Source organism: Urocampus carinirostris, chromosome 1 (assembly GCF_059441175.1).
Source record: "Urocampus carinirostris isolate Australia breed hairy pipefish chromosome 1, RoL_Ucar_1.0, whole genome shotgun sequence".
In the NCBI taxonomy this organism is placed as follows: domain Eukaryota; kingdom Metazoa; phylum Chordata; class Actinopteri; order Syngnathiformes; family Syngnathidae; genus Urocampus; species Urocampus carinirostris.
The window spans coordinates 71123950-71145096 of NC_142349.1; the positions used below are offsets into that span (position 1 = coordinate 71123950).

Sequence of the window (21147 nt, forward strand, 5' to 3'; positions counted from 1 at the left end):
CTGTCTCTTTCACTCTCCGTGTCTCTCTTTTTCTCTTACTTTGTTGTTCTTTGTCTCTTTCTCTCTCTCTGTCTTTTTAACTTCTTTTGCTCTAACTTTCTTTTTTTCCTTTTCTCTCTTTTCTCTTTCTATCTTCCTACCCTTTGCGCTTTCTTTTCTCTTTTCTCTCCTTCTGTCTTCCTGTTTCTCTTTGGATTTCTTTCTACCTCTCCCTTTTTTTCCCCCTCTCTCATGACTTTTCTTTGTATCTCTTTTGTTTCTCACGCTCTCTCCCACTCTCTCTTTCTCTTTCTTTGTCCCGCCCTCTCTCCTTTTCCCTCCCTCTTTCTCTTATTTATTTTCCCTCTTTTTCTTTCTCTTTAATCTACTAGTCCGGCCCCCGACAGAATGTTTGTTCTATCGTGTGGCCCCCGAGTTAAAATGAGTTTGACACCCCTGCTCTACATTATTCTATTCTATTCTCCCGTCCCAGCTTACGACTCGTTTCCGACCCCGACCACGTCGTGCTCTCCCATTCCCGGCTACCGACCAGTTTTCTGTCCCTGACACCGCCATCGCTCGCTACGGAAGATCCACTTCTGTGTTCCGATCACTAACCGAGTACGAGTGCGAAGACCGGATCGTGGGGGCACCCCTTCCTCATTCCTTCAATAAAACTTGTGGTAAACGTTACGTGAGTGGGTCCTGATTCCGTTCTGGTCCTGACACTTAGAAAGAGGTGTTTAGGTGTTGTCCAAGAATACAAGACTACTGGGACAAATTATGGCTCGTTTGGAAGAAAATTGCGGGATATTGGGTAACCCAAAAAATTCAAGGTACGCTATTAGGGGAATCTAACAGAAGAAATAAAGATGAGTACCTGGTAAAAATTATTTTGATGGCTAGAAAAAAAAAGTAATCAGAGGGTGATGGTACAAAGAAGATCTTCCCACTGTGGAGCAGTAGGTGTGTACTGTGGAGGAATTATTTGTAATGGAGAGGAACACATTTGGACTGAGAATACAGGAGACACAATTAGTGGACAAATGGGATAAAGTACATGGCGGCACGGTGGGTGGGTGGTTAGCACACAGCCCCGTGGCGCAGAGGTTGTAGAGTTTGCATTTCTCCCTGTTCCTGCGTGGGTTTCTTCCAAGAACTCTAGTTTCAGGTTCTATAAACATGCATGTCAGGTTAATGGGCCGGTCCAAATTGTCCCTAGGTGTGAATGAACGAGTGAGTTACCTGTCCCTGTGTGCCCTGCGACATGCGTTCACCCTTTTCAGCCCCAGCTGCCACTCATTCCCTAATTAGTCTTCGATCCCCTCTGTCCCATCCTGTCCGATATCTTGCGTAAGTCTCCGGTATCCGGTATCGATCCCGTCTGTCTCGTCCTATCTAATATCTGACTCGAGTCTCCAGTATCTGGTATCGATCCTGTCTGTCCCGTCCTGTCCGGTATCTGCCCCGTCTGTCCGGTATCGGCTCATTTATCTGGTATGGATCCTGTCTGTCCCGACCTGTCCGGTATCAACCCCATCTGTCCGGTATCTGCTCGTGTATCTGGTATCCATATCGTCTGCCTCTGGCTTCCGGTTTTTCCACACCAGACTTCTGTCTTACTTCTTCCACCCAGCGATCGCCGAATCACTGGCGTTTGTATTCACGAGCATGACTGCCCCACTCCCGTAAAATAAAGCTTGTTTGAAAACGTTACGCATTTGGGTCCTCCTCCTGTTTTAGGTCTGACAGTCTATGAGGTTTTAGATCAGGGGATGGTGTAATAAGTCTGTGGTTTGCAATAATCTGTGATCTGTGCAGTCCTTTGAGACTCCTTGAGATTAAGGGCTGTACTAAAAAATATGACTTGACTTGCCTGAGCTTTTTGAGTTTTTCCGTGCCCTCATGTAGGTTTTAGATCAGGGGATGGTGTCATAATAGTCTGTAGTTTGCAATAATCTGTGATCTGTGCAGTCCTTTGAGACTCCTTGAGATTAAGGGCTGTACTAAAAAATATGACTTGACTTGCCTGAGCTTTTTGAGTTTTTCCGTGCCCTCATGTAGGTTTTAGATCAGGGGATGGTGTCATAATAGTCTGTAGTTTGCAATAATCTGTCGTCTGTGCAGCCCTTTTAGACCCCTTGAGATTAAAGGCTAAACAAATAAACATGACTTGACTTGACTTAAAAATGCCACGATTTATTTTAGGTGTGCTTGGGCAATAGCGCCACCAGGGGTTTGTTTTGTTCAATGTACACCTTATGCTTAGTATATATATATATATATATATGTATATATACCACAAAAAAACAAAATTGTTGGGTAACTCACAAAACAGTTATGGACAATGCACATTAAATCATTAGTAACATTAAGTCTTCGCGATACGTTTCCCTGCTGAAAATTTTCTGGAGGTGCCACTGTGCTTGGGTTGAATTTGGGGGTTGAGCACCACCCAAAATGGTCTTGTTACGCCCATGGACTAAGGGCTTTTCTCCCTCCTGATCTCTGTTTTAGTGGGTAATAACAAAAGTGGCCACCTCTCCTCTCCATGCAAGAGTTATGGCCCCACCCCTTCTTTGAAAATTGTAGAAAACAGCGAGAAACGAACAGAGCGATGCTTTTATTTTGTAAGCCTAAACCGGAAACAAGCGTGTAGAAAAATGAGTTATTCACCTCCGCCGCTGACCGCAGCCTTACGCCACTTGATGCCCACACATGACGGTTCCCAAATCGGCTCCGTCTCTCACTCACATTCCGCCGGTGATCAAGCGCGGACGCGGGGTCAGGAAGGAACTTGTCTGTGGATGCTTAAGGTTCCTGCGATGATGTGAAGAGCTTGACGAGGTAAGCCCCGTTTTGCATCTCCTCAACGGGTCCGGCGTTCGGGAGGGAACGGACACTTTTGAAACCATGGATCAATGACTCACCTTAACCTGGTGAGGAGAAGCTTCTGGGACCAGGTCTTGTTTGTGGTTCCTTGGGTCGGTTAACTCCTTCGGTAGATCTTTGCAGTCAGCATCATCGGCATGTTCGGCGTTCCTGTCGCACTGATGGAGAACCTCCTATGCGGCCGTGTGCATTATTTCCTGATAAATATGTCAATTAGGATTAACAAAACGCCCATGTTTTTGCATACTTTGTGTGTGCATGATATACTCATACCTGGCAACCTCCAGGGCTCCATGCCCTTACAAAATGTTGTATTTTCCCTTAGAAAATACAAAATAACCATATTTTTTTCAAACGTGTTTATTTATGTAGTTTAACATGTTATATTGTACATGTGTTTCGTTATATCATATATATTTAGGGTAGGGTAGGGTTACTTTAACTGGATTACTTTCAATTACTCTTGGAATACTCCAATACCAAATATGCTAATAAAAGACCAAAGAAACTAAATATGAATAAAATGACTACATTTTGTGCAGGCTTGGGGAGTAATTGTTTCTGTTGCATTTTATGTAAATTTTGCCGGAGATCAAAGCCAGGAGAGAAAGCTTACCACGTGTTGTGAGTCATCATTTGATCCATATTTAGTTTCTTTTGTCTTTTATTAGCATATTTAGTATTGGAGTCATCCAAAAGTAATTGAAAGTAATCCAGTTAAAGTAAACCTACCCAACCCTGGTCGCATTTTATGTTAGTTTTGCCGGAGATCAAAGAGATCAAAGCCAGGAGAGAAAGCTTACCACGTGTTGTGAGTCATCATTTTATTCATATTTAGTTTCTTTTGTCTTTTATTAGCATATTTGGTATTGGAGTAATCCAAAAGTCATTGAAAGTAATCCAGTTAAAGTAACCCTACCCAACCCTGGTCGCATTTTATGTTAGTTTTGCCGGAGATCAAAGAGATCAAAGCCAGGAGAGAAAGCTTACCACGTGTTGTGAGTCATCATTTTATTCATATTTAGTTTCTTTTGTCTTTTATTAGCATATTTGGTATTGGAGTAATCCAAAAGTCATTGAAAGTAATCCGGTTAAAGTAACCCTACCCAACCCTGGTCGCATTTTATGTTAGTTTTGCCGGAGATCAAAGAGATCAAAGCCAGGAGAGAAAGCTTACCACGTGTTGTGAGTCATCATTTTATTCATATTTAGTTTCTTTTGTCTTTTATTACCATATTTGGTATTGGAGTAATCCAAAAGTCATTGAAAGTAATCCGGTTAAAGTAACCCTACCCAACCCTGGTCGCATTTTATGTTAGTTTTGCCGGAGATCAAAGAGATCAAAGCCAGGAGAGAAAGCTTACCACGTGTTGTGAGTCATCATTTTATTCATATTTAGTTTCTTTTGTCTTTTATTAGCATATTTGGTATTGGAGTCATCCAAAAGTAATCGAAAATAATCCAGTTAAAGTAACCCTACCCAACCCTGTATATATCGTTAATTAACATTTTGTTGTGAGTTGCTCGACATGAATGAGATTTATTATTAAAAAAAAGTCAAAAATGAAGTCGCTTGGACGTTCACCGTAGAAGGAAAAAATACATGCAGATATAATGAAATAGAATAATACATTTTCTTATTTAAATTATGAATTCATTTTCTGCATTAAATTATTGTTTTTTAATATACTGATTAAAGGGATAACCACAAACCGGTCTTTTTTCATTTTCTCCTTTATTATTTCCTTTTTTTTTCTTAACTTCTTTATACAACATCATCATTCGTAATATAATGCATCAAAGCAAGTGAGCCGCTTGAGAGCCGACTCTCTTGAATGAGCCGAAAAAGCCGGTTCTCTAAAAAGAGACGGACTTCCTTTCACTACCCAACGACCACATGAAATCCGATGTTTTTTCAGACCGCATGTATTTCGAATTTACTCAATCCACCCCACCTGTAGTTTTCGGATCAGAATGACTTACGGCGTTTGATTCAGGTTCTGCCTTTGCGACTCGATTGTTTCCAAAGAAAATTCAAAACTATGTTGTAACATAGGCCTACTGCTCTGCTTTCGCTTTGTTCACGTGTGATAGGAATAATGCATGATGGGAAATCCCTAGGAGGCAGACACATGCACACAGTAGCATCAAACGTTCGCTTCGTTTGCAACGAAAAAACCTGATACCGAGATAGAGGCTACCGCGGCGTACTTGTTTGACTTGATTGATTTGCCGCTTCGTGATAGTCGGTGTATACCGGATGGTACCCATCATGGACAAATTTGAGTTTTTCCGTACGGATTTTCTTGTACGTCGTTTTAAAATGCATAATAAACGTATTTTGTACGGAAAAAACGTACAGGTTGACAGGTATGGGAACCTATTTACTCAAAGAGACATAAAAGCAAAATATTGCCATCTCATCTCATCTCATTAGCTGCACCGCTTATCCTCAGTAGGGTCGCGGGGGTGCTGGAGCCCATCCCAGCAATCATCGGGCATTGGGCAGGGGACACCCTCAACTGGTTGCCAGCCAATCGCAGGGCACACAGGGACAGACAACTCGCTCGCTCATTCGCACCTAGGGACAATTTGGACCGGACAATCCACCTGAAATGCATGTTTTTGGAATGTGGGAGGAAACCGGAGTGCCCGGAGGAAACCCACGCAAGCACGGGGAGAACATACAAACTCCGCACAGGAAGTCCGGTTGCTGGATTTGAACCCACACAGGAGGTTCCCAAGACCTTAGAACTGTGCCCGCACACACGCTAACGACTGCGCCGCCGTGCCGCCCGCAAAATATTTTGATGTTTCTTTTTTTTTTTAAAGCCACATCATTTATTTTAAGACATTTTTGACACACATTTTTTTGTCTTTGTTTGACGTTTGATGATTTGATCAAATCTATGAATTGATAATAATGCCAAAACATGTGTCCCATATCAACAAATACAGTAATCCCTCATTTATTTATTCGTCTATTTATTTCTGAAATACTCTATTATACATTAAAACCAAAGTGTCAGGACCAGAACGGAGACAGGACCCACTTGCGTTGCGTTTCTCACAATTTTTATTGGAAGTAAGAGAAAGGGTTACGCCCACGATCCGGTGATTGCCGGATGTGGGAAGCAAGTCGCTCTGATACTCGCATTGTGTTCCGGAAGTGGAACTTCCGTGGCGAGCAATGGCGGTGTCAGGGACGGAAAAAGCGGCTCGGTAGCCGGGACAGGGGAGCAAAAACGTGGTCGGGGTCGGAAGAGAGTCGTAAGCCGGGAACGGAGAGTAGACGCGGTCGGGGACAAAAAAGGTTGAAAGCCGGAGCGGGAGAGCAGACGTGGTCAGGATTAAAAACGGGTTGAAGCCGGGGGACAGACGGAAGCAAAAAACAGGTGGGAAACATAGTCGAGAAAGGTTTGCCTAGTGTTAACTGAGGTTTGCAGACGGACTGACAACAGGGGATGGATAGCGAGTCGTAAGCCAGAATAGGAGAGAAGATGTAGTCTGGGACAAAAAGAGGTCGATGTCAAGAACCACAACAGGCTCAGGACCCAATTGCGTGACGTTCTTACCCAAGAATTTATTTTACGAGAAATGGGGAGTCATGCACATAAGGCAGCCGGTCTAGCGTGGAAAGATGGGAAGCCAGAGACCGACGAGATCGATAACGAATCAGGATAACGAAAATAAACAGGAAAAATTAGACGGGAACAAAAATTAGAGAAATTAACAAAAAGGACAAAAACAGACAGAAACAAAACTGGAACTCGAAGTTAACCAGGACAAAGATAAACAGGCTCTATGAAATAACAACAGCAAAAGAGGACCGAGTCAGAACACAGGTCCTGTGGGGCAGAAGTTCGTTTGACGGGCTGACAACTGAAGCGAGAGAGCGCTGAGCTTTATATAAACATAAAGTCAATCTCTCAACGTGCCGCAGCTGGCGCCACACAGGCGGGGCCAATTGGGCACCATGACAACCACGAAACTCACGGGCGCGGCCAATTGGACGCCATGGCATCCATGACAGTTGAAAGCCAGGACGGGAGAGCAGACGAGGTCAGGATCAAAAACGGGTCAAAGCCGGGGACAGACGGGAGCACAAAACGGGACAGGTGGGAGTCAGGGTCGAAAAAGGCTTGCCTAGTGTTAACTGAGGTTCGCAGACGGACTGACAACAGGGGACGCCAAAGTAGCGGGCACAGGTGAATCACATCGGTAATCATGACACTCACGGGCTAACGGACACGGAAAAAATGACATTCTTTCTGTAAATGCACTACAGCGCTCCTGCCACTAGTGGTAAAAAACAATCGTTGCACTACCTGTCTAAATGTGTTAAAATAGTACATTTCATCTCAATCCCGATGTACTCATGAAAAGAGCTATACTTGGCACAAAGGGCACTGGGTGAGAGAGAGAGAGAGAGAGAGAGAGAGAGAGAGAGAGAGAGAGAGAGAGAGAGAGAGAGAGAGAGAGAGAGAGAGAGAGAGAGAGAGAGAGAGAGAGAGAGAGCTATGTCTGCAGAGATCCATGTCTGCAGAGATCCACCAACACCTACATCTCACCCAATCAAAGTGTTTGGCTGGCTTCTTCGGTCGTTTACAGTTTGCTCTGTGGGTTTTCCTTATAAAGTGTCTCAGCAGCTAACTTACATTGTGTAATGAACTTTCATATACAGGATTCCTTAGAGACACAAAGCCAGAATGGAGTCTGATGATATTTTTTTACATTATAGGCGACGCCGCGAGCGGCAGCCTTTCCAGCAGCTCAGTGTTATTTTGCTCTTTTTTGTGATTTATTGTTTTAAGTGTCTGCTTCTATCTTCTTGTGTTTTCGTCCCGTTTGACAACTAGACTTTGGAATACTTTCTATCCTATTGTTATGGGTTTTAACACACAAAAATGCGTTTATTTGAGGAATCAACTCCTTGCCCTGTAGAATTCTCGCGCCGGCGTGATGAGGAGGCCCTATCGTGGATGCAGAGCCGGAGCTAGCTAAGTGGCTAGCGGCGTTGTAAGTCTTGGGTACCGTCCGTAATCATGGTAAATGTGAACTCTCTACCAAATAAGACCGACAAACTGACTGTGCTGGTGAAAAACATCAACGCGTCCAGGGAGTGCAGTTTGCTGTGTTTTACGGAAACGTGGCTCACGTATAGCATCCCGGACGCTAATGTGGAGCTACCCGGCTTCAGCGCTGTTACGGCAGACAGAGACACAAAAGGAGGAGGTGGGCTCGCTATCTACGTGAACACGAGGTGGTGTAACCCTGGGCACAAAGATTTCCATCTGCTGCAGGGATGTCAAACTTTTGGCCTAGCGTGTGACATCATCCACTCCGCTGTTGCTAGACTACAACACAGCACCCCGAGGCCATCCTGTTAATCTGTTAATAGTCAACACAAGGATACTGCTGGAAGTGTGAATTTCTCTACAGGGATGAATAAAGTATCTCTCTCTTTCTCTCTCTCTCTCTCTCTCTCTCTCTCTCTCTCTCTCTACCCAATACATGTTACAATGACAATAACATATGAAACAAAACGACATTATAAATTATCTCTGGTTAGTTGGTTGGTTTGTTAATGGGTGGTTGGTTAATTGGTTGGTTGTTTGGATCAATTGACCGCTAGGATGGTACGGGCACCATTTTCTGTGGTTTGTCTCGGGCAAGTACAGCCTGGTGGCGCCCATAACTCTCCAGGCCAACATTTGTCTCTGGTACTGTGACTAAAAATACTGTAATAATGAAATAAAATCAGTCTTTACGCAAGTTAGTCAACTGTTCTGTCAATTGAGCTGAACTACAACTGGTTAAAGTGTTTTCTGTGTACGGTACGACGGAAAGTATCTATCTATCTATCTATCTATCTATCTATCTATCTATCTATCTATCTATCTATCTATCTATCTATCTATCTATCTATCTATCTATCTATCTATCTATCTATCTATCTATCTATCTATCTATCTATCTATCTATCTATCTATCTATCTATCTATCTATCTATCTATCTATCTATCTATCTATCTATCTATCTATCTATCTATCTATCTATCTATCTATCTATCTATCTATCTATCTATCTATCTATCTATCTATCTATCTATCTATCTATCTATCTATCTATCTATCTATCTATCTATCTATCTATCTATCTATCTATCTATCTATCTATCTATCTATCTATCTATCTATCTATCTATCTATCTATCTATCTATCTATCTATCTATCTATCTATCTATCTATCTATCTATCTATCTATCTATCTAACACAGTGACTGTAAACTAGGGTTGGAATTTAGGCCTATATATTCTAGAACCACTGTGTCGCTTCAGCTTCGCATATACTGCAATTGTAGTGATACAAAAGGATTAGCCTGGCCCCTATTTTAGGGCCAGATGTACTCGCCAGCCATACGTTCCCGACCCCGGGCCTTGAGAGTGAACGCATGTGACTAATGAATGAGTCTCAAAGACGTTTCCCTCCTCGAGCCTTTGATGGTAATGAGACTGCATAAACGTCATCCAGGAATGTCTTTCGTTTTTTTCGGTGACAACTCCACTGGGTGGGAGGTTTGTATTTTTTAGGGACATCCAAACAAAATGAACAAAATGTTGTATTTTCCCCTACAAAATACAAAATAATCTTACACCATATTTTTTTTCAAACATGTTTATTAATGTAGTTTAACATGTCATATTGTACATGTGTTTCATTATATCATAAATATGGTTAATTAACATTTTTTGTTAGATACTGAGTTGCTCGACATAAATGAGATTTATTATAAAAAAAGTTAAAAAATGAAGTAGCTTGGACGTTCACTGTAGAAGGAAAAAATACATGAAAATATAATTAAATCAATTAATACATTTTCTTATTCAAATTATGAATTCATTTTCTGCATTTAATTATTGTTGATAATCAGGGTTGGGTAGGGTTACTTTAACTGGATTACTTTCAATGACTTTTGGATGACTCCAATACCAAATATGCTAATAAAAGACAAAATAAACTAAATATGAATTAAATGATGACTCACAACACGTGGTAAGCTTTCTCTCCTGGCTTTGATCTCTTTCATCTCCGGCAAAACTAACATAAAATGCGACAGAAACAAAATGAATCATCATTTTTTCCATGTAATCCGTTACTCCCAAAGCCTGCACGAAATTTAGTCATTTTATTCATATTTAGTTTATTTTGTCTTTTATTAGCATATTTGGTATTGGAGTAATCCAAAGGTAATTGAAAGTAATCAAGTTAAAGTAACCCTACCCAACCCTGTTGGTAATGTACTTCTTAAAGGGATAACCACAAACCTGTCTTTTTTCATGTTCTCCTTTTATACTTCTTTTTTTTCTTATTTATACAAAGCAAGTGAGCCGTTTGAGAGCCGACTCTCTTTAATGAGTTGAGCCGAAAAAGCCGGTTTTCTAAAAAGAGATGGACTTCCTTTCACTACACAACTACCACGGAATGATGCATGATGGGAAATCCCCAGGCGGCAGACACATGTGCACAGTAGCATCAAACCGCTCGCTTCGTTTGCAAGGGAAAAAAACGATACCGAGATAGAGGCTACCGCGGCGAACTCGTTTGACTTGATCGATTTGCCGTTTGGTGATAGTCGGTGTATACGGTACCCATCATTGACAAATTTACATTTTTCCGTACAGATTTTCTTCTTAAAACGCATGATAAACGTACTTTGTACGGCAAAAACGTACAGGTGGACAGGTACGAGGCTGCCGGGCAGGTTTTCTCATCCGCAGCTCGAAGGAAATGTAAGACTCCAGCGATGCCGAGTGTGATGCGGTGCAGTCATCCTTGGCTGGGATTTGTCGGCCTTATCTTCTTCCGCTTGAGTGAGAAGTTGTGAGCTTTGAGTCAGATTGTCGCCCGTGGCTGTAGATGAGAGGACAAGAGAACCGTGCATGCTTCTAATTCAAGAGGACCAACTGGTGATGAGAAGAGTGTGGGCAGAGTGTCAGCTCTGAAAAGACTCCTTTTGCATTTCTGCTGTCACTGCCAAGTTAATTCCAGTTCATTGGAAATGGAAATCAATACTCTTTATTTTTGTCCTGTTTAATATCGGTTTCCAGTTCGTTCTCCTCTATTTTTGTCCTGTTTATTATTCTATCCGGTTTTCGTTCCCGTCTAGTTCGTCTAGTTTATTTTTATCAATCCTGTCTGTCCCGTCCTGTCCGGTATCGACCCCATCTGTCCGATATCAACTCGGGCAATTGGAATCGATCTCGTCGGTCTCTGGATTCCTGTCTTTCCACGCCAGACCGCTGCCTAACGTGCATGACTCCCCATTTCCTGTAAATAAAAGGCTTGTGTGAGATATGTCACGCGTTTGGGTCCTGATCCGGTTCCAGTTCTGAAAATCGAGAATGAATGTCGGATATTGTTCCCGTTTATTTGGTCCTGTTTCATATCGGTTTCCAGTTTCGTTTCCGTTTATTTTGTCCTGTTTAATATCGGTTTCCAGTTTCGTTCCAGTCTAGTTTGTGCTGTTTAATTTCGATATCCTGTTTCATTATCTATCCTGTCCGTCCCGTCCAGTCCGGTATCAACCCCATCTGTCCCATATCAACTCGGGCGATTGGAATCAATCTCGTCGGTCTCTGGCTTCCTGTCTTTCCACGCCAGACCGCTGCCTAACATGCATGACTCCCCATTTCCTGTAAATAAAAGGCTTGTGTGAGATACGTCACGCGTTTGGGTCCTGATCCGGTTCCAGTTCAGAAAATCGAGAATGACTGTCCGGTATTGTTCCCGTTTATTTTGTCCTGTTTAATATCGGTTTCCAGTTTTGTCCCCGTCTAGTTTGTCCTGTTTAATTTCGATATCCTGTTTCATTATCTATCCTGTCTGTCCTGTCCAGTCCGGTATCGACCCCATCTGTCCGATATCAACTCGGGCGATTGGAATCGATCTCGTCGGTCTCTGGCTTCCTGTCTTTCCACGCCAGACCGCTGCCTAACATGCATAACTCCCCATTTCCTGTAAATAAAAGGCTTGTGTGAGATACGTCACGTGTTTGGGTCCTGATCCGGTTCCAGTTCAGAAAATCGAGAATGACTGTCCGGTATTGTTCCCGTTTATTTTGTCCTGTTTAATATCGGTTTCCAGTTTCATTCCTGTCTATTTTGTCCTGTTTAATTTCGATATCCTGTTTCATTATCCATCCTGTCTGTCCTGTCCAGTCCGGTATCGACACCATCTGTCCGATATCAACTCGGGCGATTGGAATCGATCTCGTCGGTCTCTGGCTTCCTGTCTTTCCACGCCAGACTGCTGCCTAACGCGCATAACTCCCCATTTCCTGTAAATAAAAGGCTTGTGTGAGATATGTCACGCGTTTGGGTCCTGATCCAGTTCCAGTTCAGAAAATCGAGAATGACTGTCCGGTATTGTTCCCGTTTATTTTGTCCTGTTTAATATCGGTTTCCAGTTTCGTTCCCGTCTAGTTTGTCCTGTTTAATTTCGATATCCTGTTTCATTATCTATCCTGTCTGTCCCGTCCAGTTTGGTATCAATCCCATCTGTCCGATATCCACTCGGGCAATTGGAATCGATCTTGTCGGTTTCTGGCTTCCTGTCTTTCCACGCCAGACCGCTGCCTAACATGCATGACTCCCCATTTCCTGTAAATAGAAGGCTTGCGTGAGATACGTCACGTGTTTGGGTCCTGATCCTGTTCCAGTTCAGAAAATCGAGAATGACTGTCCGGTATTGTTCCCGTTTATTTTGTCCTGTTTAATATCGGTTTCCAGTTTCGTTCCCGTCTACTTTGTCCTGTTTAATTTCGATATCCTGTTTCAATATCTATCCTGTCTGTCCCGTCCAGTCCGGTATCGACCCCATCTGTCCCATATCAACTCGGGCGATTGGAATCGATCTCGTCGGTCTCTGGCTTCCTGTCTTTCCACGCCAGACTGCTGCCTAACGTGCATAGCTCCCAATTTCCCGTAAATAAAAGGCTTGTGTGAGATACGTCACGCGTTTGGGTCCTGATCCGGTTCCAGTTCAGAAAATCGAGAATGACTGTCCGGTATTGTTCCCGTTTATTTTGTCCTGTTTAATATCGGTTTCCAGTTTCGTTCCCGTCTAGTTTGTCCTGTTTAATTTCGATATCCTGTTTCATTATCTATCCTGTCTGTCCTGTCCAGTCCGGTATCGACCCCATCTGTCCGATATCAACTCGGGCAATTGGAATCGATCTCGTCGGTCTCTGGCTTTCTGTCTTTCCACGCCAGACCGCTGCCTAACGTGCATGACTCCCCATTTCCCGTAAATAAAAGGCTTGTGTGAGATACGTCATGGTTTGGGTCCTGATCCTGTTCTGGTTCATAACACCCTATTTTTATAACATAAAGGTCTAACGATGCAGTTCACCTAATTCGTTGTGTTGCCCCGTAGCAATATCACGTTTGTGTAACGATCCTTCTCGATAACACAAGAAAATTGATGATAAAAATAGTTGAAGCACAATCTCAGGGCTTCGAGGCTTTGTTACACTTCATTCTGTGGATAGTCGCCATGGTTACCATTTAGAAATAAAGCTGTGGGAAGTTAGACCGCTGAGGAAATCCTGCAAAAAATTGGAAAACGTCAAAGTTCTCACTAATTTCACAAAAATATGTTGACAATTATCCAATTATCATCCTCTCTCAACCTTTTTTAATCATATATCATATCCCCTTTTGAGATATTTTTAATACAAAATAATTTAAAATTTTACAAAATAATTTGTTTTGATGTATTAAACCTGAAAATGTCATTTTATGTATATGTTTGAAAACAAAATCATATGACACAAAGAAAGATATGGGACACAAGCAATAATAGGAGCAATACTTCAGCATTCCTTCCTATACTATTGTCAGAGCCCGAACAGACGGTGGACCCAGACGCGTAACGTTTTCACACAAGCTTTATTTTACGGTAATGGGGCAGTCAACACAAATGCCAGCGATTCGGCGAAGTGAGACAGAATAGTCAGGCGCGGGAAAACAGGAAGCCAGGGGCAGACGAGATCAAAGCCGGACAGGACAGACGGGATCGATACCAGATACAGTATACACAAAGCAGATACCGGATAGGGCAGGAAAGAATGGGTCGATACTTGGATACTCGAGCAAGATACAGGACAGGACGGGACACACGGTATGGATACCGGATACTGCATACTGGAGCAAGATACCGGACCTGACGGCACAGACGGGGTCGATACCTGATACTGGATACACAAACTAGATACCGGACAGGACTGGACAGACATGGTTGATACCTGACACTGGATACACAAGCAAGATACAGGACAGGACAGGAAACACTGTATGGATACCGGGTACTGCATACTGGAGCAAGATACCGGACAGGATGGGAGAGACCGGGTCGATACCTATTACTGGATACACGAGCAAGATACCGGATAGGACGGGACAGACGGGATCGATACCGGACACTGGAGCAAGATACCGGACATGATGGAACAGACGGGGTCAATACCTGATACTGGATACACAAGCTAGATACCGGACAGGACCGGACCGACAGGGTTGATACCTGACACTGGATACACAAGCAAGATACCAGACAGGACGGGACACACGGTATGGATAACTGATACTGCATACTGGAGCAAGATACCGGACAGGACGGGACACACGGGGTCGATACCTGATGCTGGATACACGAGCAAGATACCGGACAGGACGGGACAGACCGGATCGATACCGGCTACTGGAGCAAGATACCGGACAGGATGGGACAGACGGGGTCAATACCTGATACTGGATACACAAGCAGATACCGGACAGGACGGGACAGACGGGGTCCATACCAGAAACTGGATACACTCGCAAGATACCGGACAGGACGGGACACACGGTATGGATACCGGATACTGCATGCTGGAGCAAGATACCGGACAGGACGGGACAGACGGGGTCGATACCTGATACTGGATACACGAGCAAGATACCGGACAGGACAGGACAGACGGGGTCGATACCTGATACTGGATACACGAGCAAGATACCGGACAGGACAGGACAGACGGGATAGATACCAGATACTGGAGCAAGATACCGGACAGGAATGGACAGACGGGGTCAATACCTGATACCGGATACACAAGCAGATACTGGACAGGACGGGAATGACGGGTCCATACCAGAAATTGGATACACGAGCTAGATACCGGACAGGACGGGACAGACGGGATCGATACCGGATACTGGATACTGGAGCAAGATACCGGACAGGACGGGACAGACGGGTTCGATACCTGATACTGGATACACGAGCAAGATACAGGACAGCACGGAACGGACGGGATCAAGATACCGGATAAGACGGGACAGACGGGATCGATACTGGATACTGGAGCAAGATACCGGACAGGAATGGACAGACGGGGTCAATACCTGATACCGGATACACAAGCAGATACCGGACAGGAAGGGACAGACGTGGTCCATACCAGAAACTGGATACACGAGCAAGATACCAGACAGGACGGGACAGACGGGATCGATACCGGATACTGGATACTGGAGCAAGATACTGGACAGGACGGGACAGACGGGTTCGATACCGGATACTGGATACACAAGCAAGATACCGGGCAGGACGGGACAGACGGGATCGATGCCGGATGCTGGATACACAAGCACGCTACCGGGGAGAGTCATAATAAACGTCTTGCCAGTGCAGAAGTTCGTTGACGGACTGACAAGGAGTGGATGAGAGCACTGAGTTTAAATAGGAGGGAAGCCAATCAGGAAACAAGCAGCAGCTGGCGCCAAACGAGCGAGTGGGGGCAATGGGCAACCGTGACAACTATAGGAAGATTCCAGCGGGCCACTAGTGTTTAATAGGGGTCCCACCAGAGTCCAATTACCGGGTAACTATTATTCTTAAAGGTAGAATATTTTAATATTTAGGTTTTGGGTGCTCTGAGGAGAGTGATGAGTAACAAGAGTATGAGTATGGATGTTAAGAGGGGACTGTATGAGAGTGTGATGGTGCCGACTGTGTTGTATGGTGCAGAGACTTGGAGCTTGAACGCAGATTTGAGAAGGAAATGAAATGTTTTTGAGATGAAGTGTTTGAGGAGTATGTTAGGAGTGACAAGATTGAGAAATGAAATTGTGAGAGACAGAACTGGAGTAGTAGTGGAACTGAGCAAGCGCGTGGATAAGTGAGTGCTCGGTTTGTTTGGACACATGGAGAGGATGGATGAGGAGCGAATGTTGAAAAGAGTCTACAGAGCAGGAGTAAATGGAAGGAGACCAAGAGGAAGGCTTCCATTGATGTGATTGGATGGTCTTATGAGTGCGCTGAAGGAAAGAGGTCTAAATGTAGTGGAAGCTCGAGCTCTTGTTGGTGATAGGAATGAGTGGAGAGGTGTTGTTCCATAAGTTTTGTTGTCTATGACTCCCCAAAATTGCAACAAGTCGTTCCATAAGCCGATGACTACATCTTTCCAAATAACATGAGGGAAAAAAATGAAGTGTGTAGTGACTATTGGGACACCCTGTCTAGATGATCATGGGAAAGGTGATGAACGGGACGTGTTAAGCGATGCTCCCGTTTGCCAGAGATGACAGCTCTCGGATAGGCTGCATTGTTAACAGACCGTGTGGGAGAACGCTCTCTTCTGAAACTTGAAAAATGACAGGGTTTGTCACAATGGCTTTATGTGCATGTACCGAGAGATCGATGGACAGCGTGGTTTCAGTTCATGCTAGCTTAGGTTGTTTTGTCCGACACAAGATCTTGTTTCTCTCTTCCAATTGACAGGTTAAAAATTTCACTCTTCTGTTCAGTTTAGTACGTGATTTTTTTTTTTCAAAGGAAGAAGGAACGCTGTTTTAATGCAAGTAAATAAAGTAGGTGTGACTTGAGGCAGCATGGTCTTGTGGTTAGCGTCCAACAGGCTTCATTGTTTTAGCTGTTATAGCTTCCCATTTTGTCTGGAAAGACATAATACATAGACAGACATACAGACAGAACAGATGGGACTGATACAGGACACACGGATAGATAACGGACGGGACAGACAGTATCGATACCGGATACTGGAGCAAAATACCAAACAGGACGAGACAAACGGGATCGATACCGAATCCTGGAGACTGGACACAAGATACCGGACAGGACGAGACAGGCAGGATCGATATTTGATCCTGGAGACTGGAGCAAGATACCTGACAGGACGAGACAGGCGGGATGGATACCGGATACTGGAGGCTGGAGCAAGAGACCGGACAGGATTTGACAGAGGGGGTCGACACTGGACACTGGAGACTGGTGGAAGATACTGGACAGGAAGAGACAAGCGGCGTCGATACCAGACACTGCAGACTGGAGCAAGATACTGGGCAGGAGGAGACAGACGGGATCCATATCGGATATTGGATATAGGCGCAAGATACCGGAAAAGACAGGACAGACGGGATCGATACCGGATACTGGATATTGAAGCAAGATACCGGACAGGGCGGGACAGACGGGATCAATACCGGATACTGGATATTGAAGCAAGATACCGGACAGGAAGGGAGAGACGGGATGGATACCGGATCCTGGATACACGAGCAGGAAGCACCAAAATACACTTAATTCAAGTTTTTAAAAAAATACCATCAGGTTGCAAATATATTGTAATATGTCTCTATGCGGCAGCACGGCAGCGCAGTGGAGTTTGTATGTTCTCCCCGTGCTCGCGTGGGTTTCCTCCGGGCACTCCGGTTTCCTCCCACATTCCAAAGACATGCATTTCAGGTGGATTGGCCGGTCCAAATTGTCCCTAGGTGCGAATGAGCGAGCGAGTTGTCTGTCCCTGTGTGCCCTGCGATTGGCTGGCATCCAGTTCAGGGTGTCCCCTGCCCACTGCCCGATGATTGCTGGGATGGGCTCCAGCACCCCCGCGACCCTACTGAGGTTAAGCGGTGCAGCTAATGAGATGAGATGGGATGTCTCTTCATATCATCTAATCAAAACAATCCACTCAAGGATAAAAATATAGCGTTTTTACATTTTGTCTCTTAAATCATTCAAAGCTCTTTCTTTGTGCATACCAGCAGTCTATTAGTGTCCCCATTTGCTCTTTAAAATTTATTTCTTGAACAGGTGTATTTTTCTATACTGTAGTAAATTTCATATTACCACAAAAATACAGCTCAGGAGAAGCGCTCTTGTAAATTGTACTGCTACCACTCAGAAAGTGAATTTTTCTATATTGCTGTCCTCTGTACTCAATTTGTTATAGGTGAAATTGTCAGGAACCGGAACAGGAGGAGGACCCAAAAGCGTAATGTTTCTCACACAAGCTTAATTTTACGGGAAATGGAGCAGTCATGCATGTTCACCCAAACTGCAGTCCGGCGTGGAACAACAGGAAGCCAGAGAACAACGAGATCGATACCAGTTACACGAGCCGATACCAGACAGATAGTGTTGATACCGCACAAAACGGGACTGACAGGATTGATAACAGATATAGGAGACTGGAGACAGATATTAAAACAGGACGAAGTAGACGGGATCGATACCGGACAGGATACACAAACAGGATACCAATTGCACGAGCAGATATCAAACAGATGGGGTCGATACCGGACGCTATGAGACAGACAGGATTGATATCAAAACTGCATATCCAAACAGGACAAACTAGACGGGAACGAAACTGAAGATCGATATTAAACAAGAGAAAATAGACGGGAACAATACCGGACAGACAATACCAACAGGTAAACAGGACCGAGTCAAAACACTTGTCTTGCGGGTGCAGAGGTTCGTTGACGGATTGACAAAGGGTGAGTGAGAGCACTGAGCTTGAATAGGGGGGAAGCCAATCAGTTAACGAGCCGCAGCTGGCGCCAAACGGGCGGGGCCAATTGTGTGCCATGGGCAACCGTGACAGAAATAAGGCTTACTAGCACCCTGGGCTTTTAATATCTTCAAGAAGACGTTTCAGTGGAAGTTTATCTTACTTCATGGTGGTGTCCGTAACTTTGAAGTATTCTGCTCACTGACGCCATCTTCTGGCTAAAATCCTCATTGCAACTTTCATCAAGCTCCTTTTGTTGCACGTGCAAGTATGTAAAATACCTGGACGCTTGAATAAACTCTTCCTTTCTTATCTTTTTAGGGTTGGCATTTGGACTGTGTTTGAAACTGTTTTCTTACTTTCACCATTTTCATCCTAGAATAAATGAAAAATGGAAGCATGCGAGTAAAGTCACTCCTCCTTTTACCCACTGCAGGAGCACCAAGGCTATGCAGGGGAGAAACAAATATAAAGGCTCTTTGAACTCAGTTGAAGAAAATCTTACATTTTACATTTTTTAAGGATACCTCTTACGACGTACCCTACCTTCCAAAAGGCTGTTCTCCTGTAAACATTTCAGCTAACCTTGTTTCCGTCTAATCATTAAAAGCAATTTGAAGATTCTGTCACAAGCCAGGAACGGAGACAGGACCCAATAGCGTTCGTTTTACTCAGTTTTTATTGAGAAAGAGAGCAGTGCTTGCTTCCACAATCCGGTGATCGTCGATCACGGGTGGCTGAAGGAACGCGGAAGTGTCGCAGCGAGAAAACAGGTCGATGGCCGGGACGGAGGAGCAAGGGCAGTGACAAGTCCAGAAAAGAGGTCGGCAACAGGTATCAGGCAGGAAACAGGGCAAAACAGGTCGATGGCTGGGACGGAGGAGCAAAAGCAGAAACGGGTCCAGAAAAAGGTCGGCAAAAGGTATAAGGCAGGAAACGGGAAAAACAGGTCGAGGGCCGGGACGGAGGAGCAAAATCAGAAACGGGTCCAGAAAAAAGGTCAGCAACAGGGCAAAACAGGTCGATGACTGGGACGGAGGAGCAAAAGCAGAAACGGGTCCAGAAACAGGTCGATAACAGGTATCAGGCAGGAAATAACAGGGCAGGAGAATGTCGTATAGTACAAAGCTTGCCTAGCTGAGAGCATAGGTTCGCAGATGGTCTGACGCTGGTAACAGGGTACCGGTATCAGGAAGCCAGAACAGACCAGGAAACCCCAGAGCATTCGTTTTAGTTCTTTATTTAAGGAAGCGTTCAGGGCTTGCGGGAGACGTGCAGCGAGTCCGGAATCGAAGTGCGGAAGTCAGGCAGGTCGTGTTTACTGGGGCTGGAGAGGAGATCGAAGCGTGGGACGGTAACAGGTCGGATCAGAGGCAGGCAGAAACGGGTAAGCAGAGTTCTTAAATAAACGGGATATCAGGAGAAACACACAGAGTTACCACATGTACACTCTGACACTGAACTCTGGGCGCAGCGCGCTTAAGAGAGAAGTGCCAGCCAATCAGAAGGCGCCCACATGATTGCTCCAGGTGATCAGAGTTATTAATCATGACAACCGGGGGGTTTAAAAAGTGGCAGGCAGTAATCATGACAGATTCTCTGCATACCATTTATGGCCGGTGGCTCATTAAAACATAACTTATGATTGCCGTTAAACGCATTCGCAACACTGTTTCGTGAATGCCGTATTCAAAAATTTGACTGGGCTGATATCTTCAGTCACTGTGTTGATATTTTACATTAGGGTCAGTGCTATGAACTCGACGAGTCAGCAGAAAATATCTGCCAACAGACAGTGACAGCGTCCAGTACGTCAGCATTAATCTCGAAGCTCTGCTCTAAATAACTCCGGTCTTTGTAGCTATGCGACATTACCACGCATTCATCTTATCTTATAATCAATTTCACAATGCTAATATCGGTTGAATTCCGTTCCCGTTGCATCGCTAAAAGATAATACTAGTAATTGATATATGATATCCTCTCGGGCCCCCTTCTTTTCAGCATTTACATGCTTCCATTAGGTGGATGACTCCAATACCAAATATACTAATAAAAGACAAAAGAAACTAAATATGAATCAAATGATGACTCACAACACGTGGTAAGCTTTCTCTCCTGGCTTTGATCTCTTTGATCTCCGGCAAAACGAACATCAAATGTGACAGAAACAAGATGAAAATAAATCCAAACAGCTTGCCAACATCATTTTTGCCGTTCCATGTATTCCGTTACTCCCCAAGCCTGCACAAAATTTAGTAATTGTTTTCATATTTAGTTTCTTTTGTCTTTTATGAGCATATTTGGTATTGGAGTAATCCAAAAGTCATTGAAAGTAATCCAGTTAAAGTAACCCTACCCAACCCTGTTTGTTACTTCCCGTCTCGATGACTGTAATGCACTACTCTCTGG

At 44.1% G+C, this 21147-nt stretch overlaps 1 protein-coding gene across 1 annotated transcript in view; it reads left to right on the forward strand.

Annotated features, from left to right (window-relative positions):
- The first annotated feature begins 2668 nt into the window (after positions 1-2668).
- Positions 2669-21147, forward strand: part of dlgap1a (discs, large (Drosophila) homolog-associated protein 1a) — a 142294-nt gene continuing 123815 nt past the window's right edge. Inside the window, exon 1 of the mRNA XM_088350175.1 lies at positions 2669-2826. The gene's annotated coding sequence lies outside the window, so the exon portion shown is untranslated. The remainder of the gene's footprint in view (positions 2827-21147) is intronic.